We start from the raw sequence: 24298 nt of genomic DNA, 5'->3' as shown, positions 1-24298 counted from the left end.
AAAGACGTCGCACCTGAGACTGTAATTTGCATATCCGTTCCTGAGAGAGAATCACTCTGCCCCGTTTTGTGTCGAAGACGGCTCCTAGATACTCCAAGGACTGAGTGGGTTCCAGATGACTCTTGTTGTAGTTGACCACCCAGCCCAGGGACTGCAAGAATTGAAGCACCTTGGCTACCGCCTGCCGACACAAGCTCTCTGACTTCGCCCGAATCAGCCAATCGTCGAGGTAAGGGTGAACCAGGAGGCCTTCCCGACGTAAGTGCGCCGCCACCACCACCATCACTTTCGTGAATGTCCGAGGCGCTGTCGCCAGGCCGAACGGAAGAGCCCGGAACTGGAAGTGTCTTCCCAGAATGCAAAACCGCAGGAACCGCTGGAACGCTGGTTGGATGCCCACATGAAGGTATGCTTCTGTGAGATCTAGTGACGCAAGGAATTCTCCTGGCCGCACTGACGCGATCACCGAACGAATGGTCTCCATCTTGAAGTGAGGGACCCGAAGGCATCTGTTGACTCCTTTGAGATCCAGAATGGGTCGGAAAGTGCCGTCTTTCTTGGGAACTATGAAGTAAATGGAATAACGGCCCTTGCCGTACTGATCGGCCGGAACCGGAGAGATGGCCCCCAAGCTTTCTAGTCTTCGAATGGTATCTAGCACCGCCGCTTTCTTCTTGGGATCTTTGCAGGGCGAGACCAGGAATTTGTCCACTGGGATGCGAGCAAAATCTAACTCGTAACCGTGTCTTATCACATTGAGGACCCACTGATCCGACGTAATGCTGGCCCATTCCTCGAGGAACAAGGATAGACGCGCCCCCACGTTTGGGACAACGTGCTGAGGACGCAAGGAGGGATGGGCCGGCCGAACTTCATTGCGAAGGTTTGGACCCCGCACCCGACGGGGCTCCTCCTTGCCTGCCAAAACTTTTGCCTCGAAAGGACTGCTGCCAGTGAGTGTTCCGAGAAGAGGACGGTCTATAAGAGGACCCGGTGGATCTTTGCGGCCTGGACTTTCGGGGTCCCCGGAAACGAGCTCTGCTGGAAAACGAAGAGCGCGCCCGGGCCCTATCCTCTGGCAGCTTAAACGCTCGGTTCTCACCTAGTGAAACCATTAAGTCATCTAACTCCTTTCCGAACAGCAATTTCCCTTTAAAGGGTAACGCCCTGAGGTGAGCCTTGGACGAACCATCTGCCGCCCAGTTGCGTAGCCAAAGAAGACGGTGTGCCGACACCGCTGCTACCATGGACCTAGGTGAAGTGCGTAAAAGATCATGGAGCGCATCAGCCCCATATGCAATAACCGTTTCCAACCTATCTGCTTGGGAAGCCTCCTCCGGAGAGAGATCCGCATTAGCCTGCAATACCTGGGCCCAGCGCAGACTAGCACGCATAGCAAAGTTCGTGCAAATGGCAGCTCGCACTCCTAGGGCGGAAACCTCAAAAATCTTTTTGAGTTGAACCTCCAACTTTCGGTCTTGAATATCCCGGAGGGTTGTTGCTCCCGTGACCGGGATGGTAGACCTCTTCGTGACAGCGGAGACCGCCGAATCCACCTTCGGGAGTCTGAGGAGTTCCAACGCCTCCTCCGGTAAAGGGTAGAGCTTATCCATGGCTTTGCTGACTTTCAAACCCAGCTCAGGAGTATCCCATTCCTTGAAGAGGATATCCGTGGATGAGAAATGAAAAGGGAAGGTGACCGCTGGCCCTGTGAGGCCGAGCAAAACGGGATCCATGTTCGCCTCCTGGCGGACCACCACTGGGGGAGCCTCAATCCCCAGCTCCTGGAGAATGGCTGGGATGAGAGGTGACAGTTCCTCTCTGCGGAATAGCCGCACCACCTTGGGGTCATCCCCGTCTAAGGCCTGTGCACCTTTCCCTGCACTAGGCTGTGCCGTTGCATCCGGTGCTGCTGCTGAGGTTCCCTCATCACCCGGGACACATGCCGAACAAAGGCTGTCCCGGGAGAGACGTGCGCGCGCCGAGCCGCAGGCCCTGCACTGTGAATCCCGAGGCATGCCGACGAACGCGGGAAAATAGAGACGCGCCGAACAAAATTACCACAGAGGAAAAATATTTAAAATAACTAAAACGGCGCAATTCGGCGACCTCCCCCCAGCTGGCGACGCCCCCCCACCGACGAAAACAGAGCGTCAACGCCAAGGAACGGAGAGCCGCAAGAAAATAAAAGTAAAACTTTTTTTTTTTTACAGAAAAAAATGCGCTGTCCCTGGTTCTGAAGGCCCTTTTTCCTGCAGGGGTGAGTGAACCAGGCTCCCTGGTGTCACCCCTGACGCTGCCACTAGTTTAGCCGGGTCCTCAACCCTGGCAGCGGCCTCAACCGGGGGAGGGTAGTCCCCTCAGGACCTCTCAACTCCCCTGGGAGGCAGGGCACCCGGGAAAGAATTAAAAAACAAAACCCAATTTAGCACAGAACAATTAAAAACTAACAAAACTAACTCAAAAATCAAACCTAACAACCAGAATCAGGTCAGGCAGGGCTGTGACTGGACCTGCACCATCTACTGGAGACAGAGTAAGACTGAGGGGCTGTGACTGGCACAGGGGCTTATATATGGCTCCGCCCACAAGTTTTAGTCTGTCTCCATCTGCTGGTGCAGAGTCACAACCCAGGTGTCCTGGAGAAGCTGCAGGAACGACTCGTGAATGGGAAAAGCCTGAGCTCTCGGACGCAGAGCTGCCAGTACGGGATCCCCCTTCTTAGAGGAAGTGACGACAGCGGGCGCAACGGGAGCTGGCGGGTCCGGAGGAGGATCGAGGTCCAATCCCTGGATGATTTGAGGGATTAGGTCGTCCAGCTCATCCCGCTGGAAGAGGCGCAGCGTGCGTGGATCCTCTCCCTCCGAAGTAGAGTCCCCTTGCCCCGAAGCTGCAGGATCCGCCCCAGGGGAAACTGGGGCCGACCCAGTCCCCCCCGAGGCCACCGGGAGTCGGGCGTGTACGGGGAGCTGTGGGGCCCCCACGCCCGCCGGAGCGGGGGGGGCCGGGGAGAGGGACGAAGGCCGCGGTAGCTTGGGTGGTGGAGGTCCCATGGGAGCCGCCAGCTCCTGAAGATACGCAGTGTGCATCAGCCGAATAAATTCCGGGGAAAACCCCGGCCTACTCGGGGGGGGTACCGCGGGTGGGGGCCCCGGGGGACCCTGCCCCTGCGGGTCTTCCTCCGGATCTGTCTCCGGATGTAGGTACGGGGGAGAGCCCTCTGAGGCTTCCCCATCCCCCAGCGCTGCCTGTGCTCCCTCAGGGTGCAGCGCATGTAAAATGGCCGCCGTTCCCGCCAGGAATGGGGGAGGGGCCGGCCCGCGCCGCCCGGGTAAGGCTGCCATAGGGAGAGAATGAGTGAGGGTCCGAGACGTGCCTTCCCCCCCGGGGAGGCACCTCGCGCAGATCCCCTCCCTTGACACGCGCGATCCAGGCTCGCCGCAGGCCGAGCAACGCGCCGGCCGCGGCATCGAGATCGCGATGGGAAAACAGGTCCCGGCAGCTAGAACACCCCGACCTCGGGGGGGGGGCCGCGAGACGAAGCGCCGCTGCGGGGGGGCCCAGATGGCCTGCACTACCCGCCGACGAGAAAAACGCCGCTGCGGGGGGGCCCGGATGGCCTGCGCTACCCGCCGATGAGAAAAACGGCGCCGCGGGGGGGCCTTCCTGGCCGCACGACCCGCCGACAACTCTCCCCCTGCTCCCTGCTGCAGCCCACGTGGAGCCGCAAGATGGCCGCGGGAGAGGGAGAAGACGCTGGTAGGCCGGTCCCACCGGCAACCGCGTCCAACCTAACTGTAAAAATAAAATAACAGCAGCAATAGAAAAGGCAACTTACCCCGAAGAAGCCACTAACGCCGGAAGGAGAGAGAGAGAGAGAGACAGAGAAGCACGACAGGGAAGCCACGCCTCTCCAATTAGGTAATTAACTTTGTCCTAATTAATTAATCTTTTTTTTTTTTTTTTTTTTTTTTTCAACAACTTGATCCAGACAAACTAGTTAAAGACAGAGGATAAAGTCCTAAGACAAGGGAAACACAAACAGGTTATAGGTGATCGGGAGCAAGCCCAGATTCCCCTACTCGCATCTGCTGGAGTCAGAAGATACTGAACTCCTGCAGAGGGGGTAGTAGTACTTATGGTGACGCCCCCTCAAAGCTTTGGACTGACTCCATCTGCTGGATTGGGGACATAACCCACGGTCTGGACTGATCCAGGTACGTACAGGGAATAGGCTTTATGCATCAAAAGGACGAAATCCAGAGAAAAAGTTTCTGGATCTGAAGGGAGGTCTGGATCCGCATCCCCTTGCGGCTGCTCCCCCACTCTATCAGCAGGGTCTTATTCTGCAGGAAAAAGCATGGGAGTCCCAAAGCCCTGAAATAGCAGCCTGGTTTCCAGCACATGTGCACAAAATGGCCACTGGTTCCTCAGACACTCCCCTCCCCACTGCCGAATTCAATTTCCTGCCATCCCCCGGAGCACCCATGGAGGTGCATTCTCTACATAGCGTGGCCGAACCGAGAGCGCCTTGAGCTGCAGCCCCAGCAAACGTTTCCACGCAGCGCAGGAGACAGCAAGCCGACAAAAGCGGCCTAAAAATAAACCCTGCCTGCAAGCATTATAGACAGCGCTGTCCAGGTGCTGAACCAGCTCCATTGGCCCTGACACACACAACTATTCAGCCCAGCTCACCTTGAGCTGCCTACCGGCCGTGAAACCTCAAACCAGCCACTGGAGCACAGCCGAAAGCTGCACCGTTCCTTTCCTCTTAGTTAAAGGGAGACAGAAAGGGAAGAAACCTGAAAATACTTCCCTGCTTCTGGTGAAGATGGCTGAGCCCAGACAGGCAACAGGGACCCAGGGGGGATGAGGCAACTGGAACCATCAGCTATCATCCCCCCCCCCCCCCCCCAAAGATAAGGGCAGAGCTCCTCAGGGATCATCAATCCCCCGCTCTACCACGGGGAGCCGAAATCTTCTAAATTCTTAATCTTTAAATTTCTTGAAATTCCAGACTGCAGGTGCAGCTCTACCATCTGCTGGAGACAGAGAAATACTGAGGAACTGCAGGTAGCACTCTCGGTTATGTAGCAGTGCCTCGAAGTTTTGTTCTCTGCCTCCATCTGCTGGTAGGGATGCATAAACCCACTCATCCGGACTGATCCGGAGTACGAACAGGAAATAGCAGTTTCAATAAAACTTTATCTGTCACCATCTGCTGGCAGGGGTACAAAACTCAGGAGTCTTGACTGATCTGGGTGAGTACAGGGATCTACTTCTGGCTCTGAGATGTGTAAAGGTAGAATGAAGAAAACAGCCCTCTTTGGTGCATTAGGTATCAAATTCCAGGACTGAGAATAGGCATCTAGGATGCAATTGTTCTCACACACTTCATCCGTTCCTTGCAAGAATCCCCTTGTGCGGCTCCTACAAATACCAGCATGTATCAGGTCTACTCACGACAAACATACACAACCCCCCACGCACAAAGCACCGCCCCCACAGCCAAAACATGGTGCATAAGCAAATTTGTTCAGGCACCTTGGCTACGGACCAGTACGTGACAGCATTCCCAGCCCTAGCAGGAGCCCAAGCCAGGAAGGAAACCCAGATTCCCACCTAGCAGCATGCCCATGCAGCAGGAGCCTGAACCAGGCTTGGACCAGCACCATTACAAGCCTGAAGGCCAGGAATGCATCTTGGGTCTCTTGCTGGGCCTCAGACCGGTCCAAGTGGTTGAGCACGGATGTATTTTTCAGATCTTTAGGAGTTTAGTTTTTCTGACATTTCTAAGCCCAACTTCCTCAGAGAAACTTCAGTTCCAGTAGGACTGGTTTTGATGCCTAGAGAGAACCATCAGAAGTATAACCCCATGCTGAAAAATGCAAACGAACACACGCAGGTGTACATATCCCTCTTCTGCCATTCTTTGTAGCCCCGACCTCCATTCTCTCTCTCGTGCCGCAGCACCAGCCGCCTTCTCTGAAGCAATGACGGTACTCATCCACACACTTCTCAAAAAACAGTGGGGAATCTCATTAAGCTTAAAGAGTGGGAAAGATTTACAATACTAGTCAAGATCACTCAGAACTTACTTTAATTATATGGTTTTAATCTATTACGCACCTGCTGTAGACATTAATATAGCGGGAGCTGGTGGCAGCAACAATGCTTATGGCATTAACAGTGATAATTTGTTCCAGCAAACCCTCAAGGTGTCTGGCGGCTGCAACCGAGTGCATTTTCTGCGTGCACACACTCTTCTGCACCCTGCAGCCGATCCTAAACCTTTCCAGCCATTGTTTCACAGTACGCTGCTTTCAGGGGCTGTAAAAAGGCAAAAGCAGACCCTGGAATGACACTGGCACCAGTCCTGCCGCGGACCACCAGGGTCAGAATTAAGTAGCAGCAGCACCGCTGATCCCCTCTGCCCCCCCCGAGGGATCAGCTGGCACAGGACTGCAGGTCAGGGAGACTGCATGACTGCTGCCCTTCAGGATGTGAGCATGAAAACATGCACAGCCTCCACCTGCCCAACTGCGAGACAGTGCAGCCCTCTTGTAGCGGGGGTTGTCTGTACTCTTAATGCATGACACCAAGACAGTGCTGCAGATCAGAACATCTTTAATTTAAAAAAAGATCACTTTTTCCACGCCAGTAATGGAGAAACAGGAGAAGAGAGGCTCCTGTAAAGTCGAGTTCTGCAGAGATTGCTGGTCTTGGAGGAAGAAGAAGAAGAGGGTGAGGGGAATCTGTACCCCATCAGCTTCAGTAAAGAACTCACATTTATTCTTTTTTTTTTTTTATATAAAGTAGATGAAATCATCAGGCCACAAAGGAAATGGTTAAAGCAACAGCAAAATCCTTCCACTTAATGAGAGAGATGCAGGGTTTGCCAGCCAGTAAGGATGGGCTTCCTGGCAGATTCTGTAAATTTGGCAACTGCTGGAAGGAAGTTAGTTGTCCGCTGGCTCCTCTCTCTCATGCAGCTGAATTGCCCCTTTTCAGTTTCCGTGAATTGCTGTCACTCATGGAAACGCCAGCGGGGCAGCTCCAGTCATCCTTCATTGTGCAAGAGTCAGGGCTCAGTCCTTGGGAGCGGAGATGCCAGGTCAGGCTCACAATACTAAGGAAAGAAAAAGAATACAAAGTGGAGGGGAGCGGGTATTGGAGAAAGCAAACAATCCTGGACGAGCTTGGGAAACCCTGAGCCTGGGAGCCAATGCCAGAGCGGCTCCCTCTCTCTCACCTCGGTCCTTTAACCACGTTTCCTCCCTCTTCCTGTCCCAAACAGCAGCTGCCCTGCCTCAACTACCCAGGTACTGGGCTGGGGCAAAACAGGAGAGCCATGCAGTGGGCAGAGAGGGAAGAAGGGAGGAAACAAAACGCATAAGGAAAAGATAAAAAAAAATGGGATAAAAAAAGTTGCACATTAAAATGAGAGAATAAATGTACTGCATTTGTCATTAGAATTTATTTTCTGTACTAATTAAATTGGCTGAGCTCATGTGCCAGAACCCTGGGTTTGCCCACCTTCATTTGGGACACAGCAGTTATAAAAGAGTGCCAGCGCTCACACACATGGGGAGGCTGGCACTCCAAAATCAACAGAAGCCACACACATGGGGAGGCTGGCACTCCCCATGTGTGTGAGCGCTGGCACTCTTGATATGGGCTTCGGTCAGGGCAGCGATGGCGCAATCTGATTAGCTACAGCTCAGCTACAGCTCACTGTCACCCAGCACAGCATGCAGAAAAGGAAACTTGAAAAAGGGAGAAATTTAATCTTACCTGGTAATTTCCTTTCCTTGAATCCTGCCACACCACTCTCCCCTTACTAGCAGAAGAAGGCAGAGGAGACACCTTTTTCAGTGATATCGCCGGTAGTTACCATGGTGCAACTTCAGCAAAAAGCCAGTATTTCTCATGTCAAAGCCATGAAGAACAAAGTAACTGATTCAAACTCTTAAATAAGGTGCACATAATTTGAAACACAAAGGATACTCCAAACTAATGATCCTTACAAACTTTTCTTGGATAAATGAAGAGGAGAAAAAGAAGAAGCAAAAAGTAAATCTCTGGTTGTGTCTTAAGCTCTGTAAACTGAGATACATCGCTTCGAAGACTACACAGGCCCAACTTCCCGGGATGGTCCTGGATTAGTGTAGCAGAATTCAAGGAAAGGAAATTATCGGGTAAGACTAAATTTCTCCTTCCTTATCATCCTGCTACACCAGTTTAGATATGTGGGAAGTACCAAAGCCCAATTAATCTGGGAGAAAGTTGGGGCCGCCCTGAACACCAGCTCCAAAGGCAGCATACTCTTTTGCATGGGCATCCAGACTGAAATGTTTGGTGAAAGAATATAAGGAAGACCTAGTGACCGCCTTACAAATATTCTCCAGCACAAGAGTGGAAGCTTTGCCCAAGAAGATATTTGAGTTTTCATTGGAGTTTGCCCAAAAGACCTCCAGAGGCTGCAAATCTTTCAATAAATAAGCTAAATCAATTGCGAAGAACCCAATGGACATCCAATAATTAGAATGGCCTCTCTTTACCATGACACTCCCCTTGCATGAACACCAGTTCAAGATCCAGCAGAGGCTGCCCCTTTGTGCACAACTTTGGGAGCAGTCTCTCCTGTTAATCAAATTAGGAGAAATGAAGTATGTTTGGATGCAGATTGGTATGACCTCTTACTGCCACCTCTAGCTCCTCCAACTATATTCTCTACCCAGCTCTATTCCAGTTATACCCTTGGCGACTCTCAAGGCCCTCCCCTAGCCTGTAGCCCTCCTCTCTTGCATCACAAGCCTCTCCTAATTGTTTCCTGTCCCATTTTCCTCTTTCTCCTTGACAGCAGCTTATTACTCAGCATTCCACCATCAGGTGCCTAATCCCATCTTCATTCATGTACCCAATAGGATCATGGTGTTTTCAAGCTCAGAAATTATTGAACATCCCTGCTAGGAAAGATTTTCTTGGCAGGGGTAAATACTCTCCTCACTATTCTCTCCTGTTCTGTTCTGCTCATGGGGGTTTCTTTGATGTTCCTTCTAACAAAATGGCACTTTTAGATGAAGCCCATGAAAGAGCTTGCTCTGATACTCCAAAATTTTGGAATTGTTTACCCATTAATCTAAGGATGATGACGTCTCCAAAACAGTTCAAGTCTTCCTTAAAGACTTACTTATTTAAAATGGCCTACATGTAGTTTCTTAAACTCATTTGAGACAGACAGCTTTTTTACGTCACATTTGTTTGTTGGCAGTCTTATTTTGTGAATAATTTATCAGTCTGTTTTAGCATTTTACATGGTTTTACAGATTTTATTACTTTTCTGTTTTATGCATTTTATTTGTATTTTATTATGTATGGTTTTTTTTTTTTGTAAACCACCTAGGGCCTAGTTCCTAGTACAGCAGGAGATATATAAATGCTCAATAAACAAACTTAAATCCCCACAGACATATCATGCTGCCCTGAATGTGCTGCTCTTGTCTCATCTTGAAAGGTAAGCAGGGTTGGGCCTGGTTAGTTCTTGTATGGGAGACCACCTTGGTAAGTTTACCATGAGACTATGCTTACACCCTTCAAGAGAACCTCAACTCCCAATCAAAGACTCCAGTCAGAACATGCCGAACAATCTTCTGCTTCTTAATATCAGATCCATCCATAAACCTCAGACTTGCTGCACGACCTTCATAAGAACCACTCCGAATGATGTTCTGTGAATAACTGAAACTTGGGCACATGAAATAGATGCTCCCCAGTTCAACCAAATTTGCTTGCAAGGTTACTCCTTTGCCCACTCCCTCTGCCAGGGTAAGCATGATAGAGGGGTAGCTACTCTCTTCAGAGAATCCTTTGGCTTAACCATCTCCTCTACCAGGAAACTGAATGGCATTATAAGATGAGAAGTAGATGGTTTATTTATTTAAAAGATATTTTGCCTACCACCTTTCCTGAGTTCAGGGCGGAGCATTTTGTTTGCTTGATATTGTAATGTTGAAAATGTATAAATAAAGAGCTTAAAAATAAAGTTTGAGTCAACCAAATGAGCTCCTAACAGCCACCAACTTCTTGGACCCCTTCCAATCTGGCTTTAGATCTTACTACAGCACAGAATCGGTTTTAATATGCCCGACTGACAACAGGCTCTCCTAGTACTCTTAAGCCTTTCAGCAGCAGCATTTCACATCGTAGACCATGAACTCCTTACCACCCAACTAGTGAATCTAGCTCTCCCTGGGTCTGCTCTAGCCTGGTTCAAATCCATCCTCCATGATCACACCCAAACCATCTCCCTGGGCCAGGCCTTCTCACACTCACACCCCCCTTCCATATGATGTTCAACAAGGCTCCATTCCGTCCCCTACTCCATTCAACATTTAGCTAACCCTTCTTGATAAACTAATTAGGGAATACCAAATCCCCTATTATGCTTATACAGATGACATTCAGCTACTGTATCCCTTAGGCATCAGCCCTGACCAAGCAATCACAAATCGAAAAGTTTGCCTTAAGATCGCAAGCTGGCTTCACCCCCGCAAACTACAGCTCAACCCTCAAAAAACAGAATTGCTGAGGATCGGAAAATTGAACCATTCTTACATCCACTCCAGAATAATCTTAACGGGATCTACTTTGCTTTTCAGTTTCCAAGTCCATAGTATCAGCTTTATTCTCAACTCCAAACTCACCTCTGAGGCCCAAATTCTATCACAAGAAATCAGCCTTTTTTCACTTCTGTGCCCTCAGATGACCTTGCCTATGCTACTGTCATCCAAGCCTGTGTAATCTCTCACCTAGATTACTACATTCCCTTCACAAGAGCAGGCTGAAAAGCTGATTAGACCCTGCTCAACACCAAATTTGATCAGGTCACCCCTCTTCTAAAATCTCTTCCTTGGCTGCCAATCTCTTATCGCACCACCTTCAAACTCCTGCTCTTGGCTTATAAGACAATCGAGTGTCTTGCTCCCCCTCTCTGTGTACACTGCTTCTTGCCTTCTACACACTTTGCCTAACAGTACTCGCTCCCAGGAAAATATGGCTCTCTAGCACAAAAAAGAACTTTTGCTGGATGCAGCCTCTCTCTCTGGAACTCCTTGCCACTGGACATCAGGCTGACATCGCATCTCTTGATATTTAGGAAAATACTGAAAACATGGCTATTTGTGGAAGCTTTTGGCCCATGAACACAGCCCACTAGCTCTGCCTTCCAAAATCTTTAGCCACCTGCTTCCCCCATCAATTCTTCCCCTCTCTTCTGAGTTGCCAGTATTTTCTGTCCCTGGACCCTGTATCCTTTAGACCACACCCTCCTTCCCCTTTCTGGAGTGGATGCATCTCCATTTTATTTTACTGGGGAATGTTACTGTATCTCCTGTTTAATATGATCCCTACTGCTGCTAGACGTTATGCCTACCCAAACTCCTATGCGTATTGCCTTGTGCAGTATTTCTTTTTTGATATGACTCTACTATTGCTGCTTGTTATATCTAGCCATGCTTACTTGTTTTGTATTGCCTTGTGCAGTATTTCTTTTTTGATATGACTCTACTACTGCTGCTTGTTATATCTAGCCATGCTTACTTGTTTTGTATTGCCTTGTGCAGTATTTCTTTTTTGATATGACTCTACTACTGCTGCTTGTTATATCTAGCCATGCTTACTTGTTTTGTATTGCCTTGTGCAGTATTTCTTTTTTGATATGACTCTACTACTGCTGCTTGTTATATCTAGCCATGCTTACTTGTTTTGTATTGCCTTTGCAACTCCCTGACCTGGCTTTTCTTTGATGGTCTCTATTGGCCCTTTTGTGTAACAAGCTCTGATCTCACTCAGAAGTGTGTGAAATAAACAATGATGAGGATGATAATGAAGTGGAATACAGAAACCAGTTTAAGTGAAAAGCATCGGTCTGCACGATACTGAAAACAATGAGAAGACCAGAAAAGGATTTCTGCAAGACCCAGGCTTGTGTTTCAGAAATGCCTCCACCAGAAAAACCATGAGGCTTGTAAAGCAAGTCCACTAAAGATCCATGAATCAAATTAAGGTCCCTCTGAGGAACCAAGGTCCTAAAAGGAGGTTGAGGATGATACAGCCCTTGAAGAAAAAAAAAAAAAGAGTAAAAAATCTGGGCGAAAAAAAGACAAAACCCTCTGAGCTGTACCTGTATAACAGGAGACAGCACTTGAAACGGCAGAGAAATTTAGGATCAAACCTGAATGTAGCCCTCTCTGAAAGAAGGCCAAAATGTTGGAAGTATTTGATTGCTACAGTGATACAGACCACTCCCTGCAGCACACTACAAACAGATGCTAGACTCAAACACAAGCAAAGTGAAATGGCAAGCTTACGGACCTTCAGTAGGGTAAATGTTACCAGAAGGATATCTGCTTTACTATGCAATTGTGAGCTTTCAAGAACCAGGCCATAAGATAAGTGTAACTGGTCCCTCTATGAGAATGGGACGCCAATTTAGGAGACCTTAATCAGAGAATCAACTTATAGTCTCAAGATCTGCATGCCAAGGACAGTTTGGTCTATCTGGAGCTATTAGAATGACCTGCAAACACGGGTTCACTATCTTTTACAAGGCCCTCACCCTCAGAAGCCAGGAAGGAAACACACCCAACAGCTGTACATCTAACCACAGCTGGAGCCGTACTTTCAGTAATAACTGAAGATCCAAAGGGCTTTGGCATTCTTGAGAATTGATGATAGGTCCATGTGTGGATGTTCCCATTGATCTAAGATCTTCTAAAAGGTCTCCTGGCTGAGCTCCCATTCTCTGGAAACCAACACATTTCCGAAGAGACAAACGACCTGGATGCTTCCCAAGCCTGCACTATGAACCATGAAAATTGAAAACTATTTTGCTCTGCCCATTGAAAAACAGAAGGCTTGTTTTCTTGAACACTCCTCAACTTCAAGTCTCTTTCTGGTCACAAGCCACTGCTGTGCAACTGTCAGAGAGAACCTAGCCTGCCGTTTTCTTCATCAAGGACAGGAAAAGCAGAGAAGATAATGTAGAAAAACTAATCTGAAGGCCCTAACTTCCAGCCTGTTAATGGACCCTCCTCATGCGACCAGAGCCCTCTGAGCAATCTAATCCTACTGGAAGGTTCCTCACCCTAACAATCTTGCATCTGTTTTGAGAAGAAGTCATGGGGGGAATTACTACCCTTAACTAATTAGCCTTGGTGCTTTGACACAACTGCAACATCGCTCTCCCCTGTGATGGTGGTGGTAGAGGGGTAAGGGTATTGGATTCTGAAGACAACCAACGCTGGGTCCCAACTTTTATGGTCTGGGGTACTGATACACTGACGTTAGGGATAAAGCACAGGACTGCTTCTATTGTCAAGTCCAAAAGCAAAGCACATTCAGGCAGCATTATCTGAATCATCAGGAAAGCCGCTCACCACATAGAAATGTTGCTAGCAATAATTTTATGGGTTTGACAATCACTTGGTTTAGATTTATTTATATTCCACCTTTCAGACACTTCAATTGCAAGTATTACTATCCTTAACAGAAGGCATGGGGGTTACCTGCACGAAGCAGCTGCTATTACCATAAGAAACTTGCTGGGCAGACTGGATGGACCATTTGGTCTTTTCTGTCAACAATTCTATGTTTCTATTTAGGAGCACCCACTGAGGTTCTCGACTCATTCTTCTCAGCAAGTTCAGTGTCACTGACTCAGGAGAGGTTTTGCCTCCCCGACCCTGGGAGAGGAAGACAAACTTCATAGTTCTGAGTTTGAGAGGTCCAGTGCGACAGATGGAAAAACTGCTGAGAACACACATGTGCCTTGGCCCAATGAACCAAATCTAAGGAGGCTACCATGAAGTTCAGGAGCTGTAGATAATCCTCAGCTCTGGGAGTACTCTGAGCAGAAATTCCTGTATCTGACTCACAACTGGAACCACTCTTTCCTGAATCCAATAGGTCTGGCCTGCTTTGGCATCAAAGAGAGATCCCAAGCATTCTGGAGAGTAAGAAGAAACAGCTTGCTCTTAGCAAAGTCGATTACTTAGCCCAAGCCGTCTAAACTTGCACAACTCTGTTAGACACTAAAAAAGCCTTCCTGGTGGGACCTGGTCCATGAAGCAGTCGCTGTGGTATGGACGAACCATAATTCATTCCGTTCACAAGAAAACTGCCACCACTACTATTAGCAGGAAGGGTTCTTGGAGCCAGGTTGAGATCAAATTGGGAGTGCCATGAACTCAGGATCCCAGATGGAAATGTGGCAGTAACACTCGGAAAGACTCCAAGAAGAGAAAACAAAATAAAGAAAACGTCCCTCCCATTCACTAATATGGACTGGAGAGTTTCCTTACTGAAATGGGAAAGGCAAAGTCTGCTATTTACCCCTTTCAAATCGCATCTCAGTATGGGACCATTTCTTGATAATGTATCAACAAACAAAGTCAAGAAACTGCCCCCCCCCCCCCCAACAATGGCTCCTCACGGACCATCGATGGCTTCGAGGGAGGGGAGTTAAAATGGAGGAAGTGTCCATGGATGTATGCAGAAATGTTCAATAATTCGGCACAGTCTTGTATGTATGCTGTTCCGTGGTTAATAAAAAATATAATTTAAAAAGAAAAGATGGGTCTTTAGGAGCCATCCTTCTTTAGGACTATAAAATAAGAACAGCAAGCCTCCCGGCGGGTGAAATGTATGGAGACATATCGGCAAGAAACAGGGTGCAACCGTGAAGATATATGGACCCACTCCTGGCAAAATAGCTAAAAGCGAATGCCTACAAGCACCCCAAGGAGGGGAACCACAGAGCTTCACTGGGTGGAACAGCTGGACACAGCCGAACCAGATGTTTGACCTCGGCCTTATGGTTGCTTGAAAAGGAGCATATAACCCATCTGGCTACACGCTAGGAAAGCTGGTCTTACATCCTTGCCAAAGAAACAGTTTCCCACTTGGAAATAAGCAAACTTAGATGGACTTTGGCCGAAGCATCTGCCAGCCAGTGCCGTAAGCCACAATAGCCTTCATGTTGCAACTGATGAGGCTACAGAACTAGAACAGATCCCAATAAGGTCATATCAGATGTCCTCCAGGAAAGCAGCCCCAGACTCCAACCAAGCCTCCTCTTGCCTTTCAGGGAGCTGCTGTACTCCGTACAAGTGCACAGACTACACAGACATCACAGATAGCGACATGCACCGGTAAGATATGGATGAAAAGGTATGTTTCAATAGAACCTAAATCTTTCTAGCCTGGTGATCTTTGATGGCTGTTCCAGCAGGCTAATGAGTAATGGGGTTGGTATAGTAACAGGGTGCAGTGGGGCTACTTATGAGTAGTGGGTTTGCAATGTAACGGCACAAAGTGGGGGCATTTACTAGAGTGCAAATTCGATTTGTGGAGTCTTATGTAGCGGTAGCTAGGACCATTTCCAATGCCCGTAAATATGACCATATCACTTCCGTACTTAAAGACCTTCACTGGCTCCCGATCCCCTCTCGTATTCTCTATAAAACTCTCACTACGATCCACAAAGCCATTTACATTCACAATTCGAATTGGCTTGATGAGCCATTCTGCCACACATGCTCTAACCACCCCACCAGAGCTTCTAATGAAGGGACCCTCCATGTGCCTTCCCTAAAGACGGCACACCTTCCATCCACGAGGGACCGAGCCCTTTCCATTGCTGGGCCTACAACTGGAATTCACTACCTTCGAACCTCCGGCTCGAGCCGTGTGGTATTAAATTCAGAACTAACCTAAAGACCTGGCTCTTCAAACAAGCATCCCCTCCATAGTTCCTCCATACGCCCACACTCCCTTGCGGCGCCAGCATGTAACCTGCTCCCTTGTATAAAGTTAAGAAAGCAAATGTTGCTTACCTGATGTAACAGGTGTTCTCACAGGACAGCAGGATGTTAGTCCTCACAAATGGGTGACATCGAGGATGGAGCCCACCACGGAAAACTTCTGTCAAAGTTTAAACAGAACTTTGACTGGCCCCTACTGGGCATGCCCAGCAAGGCACTGACCCTGCAGCCAGCAGGGGTCTCCCTTCAGTCTGATTTTCAAAGCTACAGGCAGTGCCTAGAAAGTAAAAACAAAACGAACCCAACACCGCGGGGTGGCGGGCGGGTTTCGTGAGGACTAACATCCTGCTGTCCTGTGAGAACACCTGTTACATCAGGTAAGCAACATTTGCTTTCTCACAGGACAAGCAGGATGGTTGTCCTCACAAATGGGTGAGTACCGAGCTGAGGATGTCCTGACTTGCACCAAATGCACCCAACGACGTGCAACAGGCAGTACAAGTGGGGTGGAATTTGGGAAAGGGCATCCGCACCCTACCGGGAAGGTGGAAGGGTGTTGGTACATCAGGTTGGAAAAAGGTTACGCAAGACAGATTGGCCGAAGATGGAGTCCTGTCTTCCAGCTTTGTCCAAACAATAGTGGGCTGCAAAGGTATGGAGAGAACTCCAGGTTGCAGCCCTGCAGATGTCAGGAAGCGGCACCGATCGAAGGTGTGCCACTGACGTAGCCATGGCCCTCACAGAGTGTGCTTTGACACGGTCTTGGAAAGGAATGCCAGCCTGCTCATAGCAGAAAGAAATGCAGTCCGCCAACCAGGAGGAAAGAGCCTGCTTACCCACAGGTTGTCCTAACTTGTTAGGATGGAAAGAGACGAATAATTGAGTGCTCTTCCTGTGAGAAACTGTACGGTCTAGGTAAAAGGCTAGAGCTCGTTTACAGTCTAGGGTATGCAGGGTCTGTTCTCCAGAGTTGGAGTGGGGCCTGGGAAAAAAGATAGGTAGTATGATGGATTGATTGATATGAAACTCAGAAACTACCTTAGGTAAAAATTTAGGGTGAGTGCGGAGTACCGCCCGGTCCTGCAGGAGTTTAGTGTAAGGCGGATAGGTAACTAGGGCCTGTAATTCACTAACCCTGCGAGCTGAAGTGATAGCCAAAAGGAATAACACTTTCCATGTGAGATACTTTAACTCACAGGAGTGCAGAGGTTCGAAAGGAGGTTTCATTAGACGACCAAGAACCAGATTAAGGTCCCAGGATGGGGCCGGAGGCCGTAAGGGTGGCTTCAGATGGAGCAAGCCTTTAAGAAAACGTGTTACTAGGGGTTGTACTGAAATAGGGACACCCTGTACACCTTTATGGAAGGCGGCTACCGCACTGACATGCATCCTAATGGAAGAGGTTTTAAGACCTGATTCAGAGAGATGCCATAAATAGTCCAAGAATTTGGAAATTGGACAGGAAAGGGGATCAAGGGACTGAGAAGTGCACCATGATGTGTACCTTTTCCATTTGTATGAGTAAGACTTTCTTGTGGAAGGCTTTCGTGAAGCTATCAGGACTCGAGAAACGGAATCTGAAAGGTTGAAAGGCTGAAGGACTAACCTTTCAACATCCATGCCGTCAGGGACAAGGCTTGGAGGTTGGGATGGAGGAGGCATCCGTCGTTTTGAGTGAGCAGATGCGGGTCCTTTCCCAGAGGAATGTGCCTGCGGATGGAGAGATCCTGGAGTATTGGAAACCATACTTGGCGTGGCCAGTAAGGTGCTATCAGGATCATGGTTCCTCCGTCCTGGCGTAGCTTCACGAGAGTCTTTGACACAAGAGGAAGTGGGGGGAATGCGTAGAGCAGACCGGTTGTCCACTTGAGGGAGAATGCATCCCTCGGCCGAGAGTTCTGGCTCCGAATGAGAGAGCAGTAATCGTCCACTTTGTGGTTCTGAGGGGACGCAAAGAGGTCTATGCGGGGAGAACCCCACTTGTGAAACAGAGAGGTCGCTATCAGAGGATCGAGTGACCACTCGTGCGGTCGGAAGACACGGCTCAGCCGGTCTGCCAATACATTGTCTACTCCCGGCAGGTAAGTGGCCCTGAGGTACATAGAGTGGGAGAGGGCTTCCGCCCAGATCTGCGCAGCTTCCTGACACAGAAGGAAGGAGCCTGTGCCTCCCTGCTTGTTTATGTACCACATGGCCACTTGGTTGTCCGTCTGGATTAAGATTATCTGATGAAAGAGATGATCTTTGAAAGTGCGGAGCGCATAGCGGATTGCTCGAAGTTCCAGGAAATTGATCTGGTGTTCGGCTTCCTCGTTGGACCATAACCCTTGGGTTTGAAAATTGTCCACATGGGCCCCCCAACCGATGTGGGAAGCGTCGGTGGTTAGGATAACTTGCGGATCCGGTGGAAGAAAGGGTAAGCCCTGAAGGAGGTTGACCTGAGTCGTCCACCAAGTTAAGAATAGGCGCAGCGCTTGTGTGACTGTGATTATGGAGGACAGAGGCTGAAAAGCTTGAATCCATTGTTGTCGTAGAGTCCATTGTGTTACCCTCATGGCTAGTTTGGTCATGGGAGTGACTTGAACCGAGGATGCCATGTGTCCTAGGAGAACTAGGAATTGGCGAGCTGTGGCAGTGTCTTGAGACTGGAGCTGGTGAGCTAGGGACATGAGAGTTTGGACCCGTTGTAGCGGAAGGTAGGCCTTTGCCTGTAAGGTGTCCAAGTCTGCCCCAATGAAAGATAAGGTTTGAGATGGGACGAAGCAAGATTTCTCGTAATTGACAAGAAACCCTAAGGAAAGGAGTGTGTTGATTGTCAATTGTAGGGAGGACCGGGCAATCTGAGGGGTGGAGGCCCTGATCAGCCAGTCGTCCAGATAGGGGTATACGTGGACACCTTCCTTCCTGAGGAATGCTGCTACAACTACGAGGCATTTGGTGAAGACCCGTGGAGCAGATGCCAGACCGAAAGGCAGTACTCGGTATTGATAATGGTCGCGGCCTACGAGAAACCGCAGATATTTGCGATGGGATTGTGTTATCGCAATATGGGTATAAGCTTCCTTGAGGTCGAGGGAGCATAGCCAATCCCCTTTCTGCAGCAGAGGGAGTAACGTGCCCAGGGTTACCATCTTGAATTTTTCTTTTTGAAGGTACTTGTTGAGGGCTCGAAGGTCTAAAATTGGACGTAGCCCTCCTGATTTCTTTGGAATTAGGAAGTATCTGGAATAGAATCCCTTGCCTCGTTGAGAGGGAGGAACGAGTTCTATAGCATTTGATTGCAGAAGAAGAGATACTTCCTGTTGTAATTGAGCCAAATGGCTGGATAGACTCCACGCTTGAAGCGGCGGGGAGTCTGCCGGAAGAGTTAGGAAATTGAGGTGGTAACCCTGTGCGATAATCGCCAGCACCCACTGGTCTGAGGTAATCCGTATCCAATGCTGTAGAAAGTGGCACAGACGACCCCCTACAGGGATGTGGGGGAGTGGGATATGGCATGTGCTCCGAGTCGGGAAGTCAAAGGCCTGCCGCAGGCCCGGGGGGTGGGGCTACAGCAGGTCTTTGTTTCCGAGGTTGGCGTGGCTGAGGTCTGGTGGAGGATCGAGCCGGACGAGGCCTAGTCGACGGAGGGTAATAACGACGTGGCCGAAAGAATGACTTTTTGGAGTCCTTCTTAGGTGGTGGTTTGGAGGATACCTCAGATGGAACAGACGAAAGTTGTTTCAACGTCTCGTGGTGATCCTTCAATTCCGCCACAATTTGTTGAATCTGTTCTCCGAACAGATTATCCCCTAAGCAGGGTAAATCGGCTAGACGATCCTGAACCTCTGGGCGAAGGTTGGATGATTTTAACCAAGCCCAACGTCTGGCTGAGATGGCAGTAGCTGAGACTTTCGTGGAAGCATCGAAGATATCGTAGGCCGTTCGGATCTCGTGCTTCCCAGCTTCAAATCCTTTGTGAAGGAGGGCTTGAAGCTGTGGCTGGTATTGGTCCGGTAAGGTGTCAGCGTAGTCCTGCATTTGTTTAAGGATAGCTCTGTTGTACTGAGTCATATAAAGTTGGTATGAAGCTATACGAGATATCAACATAGCCCCATGATACACTTTCCTTCCCACACTATCAAGAAATTGGTTGTCCTTGATAGGGGGAGTGGAAGAGTGTGGCTTTAAACGCTTGGCTTTCTTTTGCGCAGACTCAACTACAACAGAGCGATGATCCAGTTGAGACTTCTGAAATCCTGGTGCTGACTGAACGAGGTAGGTTGAGTCAGCTTTTTTATTGACTGGTGACACAGATGAAGGTGATTCCCAGTTTTTCTTTAAAAGATCCAGAAATACTTGGTGAATGGGGATGGAAGCGATGATCTTGGGGGCATCCAGAAATTGGAGCAGCTCCATCATTTGGTGCCTGTCATCGGTCTCAGATTGCAGCTGAAAAGGCACAACTTCTGACATCTCCTTTACAAAATTTATAAAGGAGAGATCTTCAGGAGGAGATCGTTTTCTACTCTCTGTAGGAGATGGTGGGGATGGTAAATCTGTATCTGAAGATGAATCATCACCCCAGGTATCATAAGGATCATGTAAGGTTTGCTGTCCTGAAGGACCTGGTAGAGGATCCAAAGGCATCGATGGAACCGGTGCTGCAAGCGGAACAGTGAACGGCATCGAGGGCTTCGGGGCCACCGATGGAATCGGTGCCGATCTTGGAATCGATGGAGCCGAAGGATAAATCGGTGGAAAGGTATGTGAAGGCACCGATGGAACGACACCGGACGGAGGAATCCGGAACGGTGTTTCTCCTGTCGATGAATGTCCTTCCGGAGATGATGGTGTAGTCGGTGCTAATGAAATCACCGATGGAAGGGCGCGCATAAGTGCCTCCATACGATTTAGTATCGGTGCCAACGCTTCCACTATAGGCTCGGTGGTCGGTTCCATCCTCGGTGGCAGAGTCGGTGCTGAGGTCGGTGCCTGAGGCGGTGCCGGAATCGGTGCCGGAGGCGGTGCCGGTGGAGGCTGGAATCTTCGCATCGCATTCTCGATGGCCTCCTGGACCAGCCGGTCCAGTTCTGCCCGGAGACCAGGGGTAAGCATACCCGGCTCGACGGGAGAGGGAGGCTGAGGCAGGGCCGGAGGGACCACCGTAACCGGTGGGATCACGGCCCCCGCACCCCGGGAGGGTGAGGGTTTCCTCGGTGCCTGCGAACGAGACGTGGACGGTGCCAGGTCCGACCGAGGCTTTTTCTTCGGTGGCTCGGCCTGTTCAGAGGTCGATGGTTGCGGATCCTCGACGGGCCGAGACTTGTGCCGTCGATGGCGATGCTTATCCTTCCGATCTCCTCGGTCATCCGGGGAGGGGACAGGAGTCGACGGCCGAGAAGTCATCGATGGTGGACGGTCACCGGCGGGTTGGCGATGGTGGTGCAACTTCGACGGTGCCGGTTCCGATGACGTCGATGCTATCGATGGCGTTGGGGTGGGTGCATGGAAGAGGAGCCCCATCTTCTCCATCCTGGCCTTGCGACCCTTAGGTGTCATTAAGGCACATTTGGTGCAAGTCAGGACATCATGCTCACTACCCAAACATAAAACACAAACCCTATGGGGGTCAGTGATGGACATAGTCCGGGTACAATCCGGACATCGACGGAACCCCGTCGCCATGGCTTAAGGCCAAATTTAGGCGCGGGCTCAGTAAGTTCCCACAGGCCTCAAGGGCCAAAATCGACGGCCGCCGATTAAAAAAGGGAAAAAACTTACCGGTTTCCGCGAAAGTGACAAAAATTTGTCGAAGGGAGACCCCTGAGGGGCAAATTTTCTTCGGATAGAAAAATACCGAATTCCTGTCAGGAACGTGGTAAGAGAGCTCCTTTCACCGCGTGGCAACTGCTGCGCGGAAAAAAGAAGACTGAAGGGAGACCCCTGCTGGCTGCAGGGTCAGTGCCTTGCTGGGCATGCCCAGTAGGGGCCAGTCAAAGTTCTGTTTAAACTTTGACAGAAGTTTTCCGTGGTGGGCTCCATCCTCGATGTCACCCATTTGTGAGGACAACCATCCTGCTTGTCCTGTGAGAACACATTGTTATTTTGCTTCACTATTCTCTGGTCGTGCGTATTCCTGCAACCAGCCAGTTGTGTTTGTATCTCCTACTCCTGGCTGTATTTTTGTTCCTATGTAATCCATTTCCCTGATTCCTGTTTTTTGTAATTTCCTTCTGTAGTTCTGATGTAAACAGATATGATGTTGCTACTAAAACCGGTATAAAAAAAAAAAAAGAAAGAATAAATAAATAAATAAAGGCCATGAAGCCACTAGAAATGCAGGGTTTTTATGATTTTAATGTTCTTGATGTGTATGTTTTATCATGTAACTACTATTGGTAGTGTTTTGTTTTTAGAAAATGTTTTTGTATTTTATCTTGATTTTGCTTGCTTTTGTGATTTTGTTTTGTTTGGTGTAATTTGCTAATTTTTAAGGATATTTATATAATCCATCTAGAATAGTGGATAGGCGGCTATGACTATTTTAAATAAATAAATATTGCCGGAATGGCTGTTTTGCAAAACCAGATCATTCCCAAAGCATCTGAAAAAGGCTTTAGATGACCTATGACTTCCTTGTAGAATAGGGTTCCATTCTGGAACTTCCAAAACCTGAAAAACTTACAACCTAAGATACATGGCCACCTGAGACAGAAGAGAATTATTTTTTGACAAACAGGCAGAAGACAGAGTCATTTTCTCTCTCTGATGCCACCTGCTCTTCCTCTAAGGACTGACTACATCCATGTTACCCTTCAGGACAGAAAAAATGGGGATACTCTCCCACAGAGCCTCCTGCTCCAAACACCACTGTGGATAAATTACACTCTTATTGCCATCCGATGTCTAGAGGCTGAAATGAGAGAAAATGAAAATGGACCGCAGAACCAGACTAAACTGCTGCCACACCTGGATCCAATGGCCTGACCACAAGCGCTGCCGAACTAGAGGCCTTCGCGGGCTCTTCCGAAGAATCGAGCCAGCAGTGCAACAGAAGCGCTGGCTCAAGCAAAGCAAAGCTGACCAGGCTTCATTACAATGCGATCAGAAGCTGTGCAGAAATACTGCCGTCCCAAATATTATCTCCCGCCCACTGGAGATTTACCCCTCGCCAGTTGTTGGCTTCAGCAGAAGGGGCCGACTTCCTCACCTTTCTCCACTTTGTTTAAGCTTTAATAAACCAGAGGGAGAAAAGGGGGGAAAACTATTTCAAACAGAAGCTCCGACTGAGCCAAAAAGAAAAAAAGCTTCAGTGCTCTAAGTTCTAGCAAACCCTCTCTGGGGCTGGGAGCCTTTCGCAGGGCTTACCTGGGAAGCTCCAGAAGCCTGACCAGCAGTTAACGGAGCAGAAAATGGTGACAGATGCAGAACTGCCCAAAAATTCTCCATCAGGCAGGGCAAAGGCCACGGCCTGGGAGTCTGCTGGAGACGGAGAATTGCCTCATGGTAACATCAATGTCCTCTGCCTCCATCCGTTAATAGGGGGAGAACGCCCAGACACCGGGACTGGTGCAGCAGGACGAGGAGGAATCCTGCATGTTCCCCAAGGACATGAGCAGAAGTGGCCCAGCACGATTAGAGAAAAGCACAGGAACCTTGCCAATCAGCCTGGAGGCTCTGGGTAAAAACGGAGAGAGGGCACGTTAACATCGGTGTCCCTCCATTTGGGCCACAGCCCCAGGAAATCGACAGTCCGCAGGTTTTCTGCACGGAGGGCCAGAAGGGCCCTCAGGAGAACATTCAGTCCCAGGCAGGATGCGCTGTATCTGTAAGCCTCCAGAGGAGGAGAGATTCTGCCACCTCCCTGGGTAAAAGAAAGGTCCTCCTCAAGTCCAACCCAAACCTCCCCTTCTGCGCTTCTTGTGCTTCCTCGGCCGAGCTGGAGATCTGTGCTCTGCGTAACGAACGCTGCTCTCGAACCACTTCCACCTTCCCCTCTGTGTTTGAGGGGTGATAGCACCGACGCTCTCCTGGGACACCGCAGGATACTCACCAGCCCGCAGAACCGGAGACCACGCTGGTTAGTGCTGTGGCTGCTCGGGACTAATGTTCAAAGTCTTGTAAATTTCTTTCAGAATCAGCAAAGCAGTGTCCTCCGATTCCCTAAGCGGAAAATGGACACTCATTACTTATTCAAACCAGGAAGCTGCATCAGGAACAGACCCCCCACAAAACACACCTTGCCAGTTCCCTGCTGCTCTAGCGACCCCCCCCCCCCCCCCCCACTGCTTTCTTGTGACCCTCAGCAGGTCAGTTTCGTACAAGATATTCAGCTTTGATTATGACAAGCCCCCCTCCCCTGTCCGGAGTTCATGCTGCATTTATATCTTTCACGGGCCTATCAGTGCTAAAGCCTGAAACTAAAGATGTGTGTCTTCAGGTGCTCCCAGGGAGACTATGAAAGACCGGGCATGGAACGGGACGCTCCTGTT

At 49.4% G+C, this 24298-nt stretch overlaps 1 long non-coding RNA gene across 1 annotated transcript in view; it reads right to left on the bottom strand.

The window, feature by feature from the left end:
• Window positions 1-6610: 6610 nt before the first annotated feature.
• LOC115096041 overlaps window positions 6611-24298 on the bottom strand; it is a 36109-nt gene continuing 18421 nt past the window's right edge. The window contains exons 3-4 of the long non-coding RNA XR_003857946.1: window positions 23860-23969; window positions 6611-7129 (exon numbers count right to left, since the gene is read on the bottom strand). This is a non-coding gene — a long non-coding RNA (uncharacterized LOC115096041). The remainder of the gene's footprint in view (window positions 7130-23859; window positions 23970-24298) is intronic.

This window comes from Rhinatrema bivittatum, chromosome 7 (assembly GCF_901001135.1).
Source record: "Rhinatrema bivittatum chromosome 7, aRhiBiv1.1, whole genome shotgun sequence".
Taxonomy (NCBI): Eukaryota; Metazoa; Chordata; class Amphibia; order Gymnophiona; family Rhinatrematidae; genus Rhinatrema; species Rhinatrema bivittatum.
This window is presented reverse-complemented; position numbering and strand designations above follow the sequence as displayed.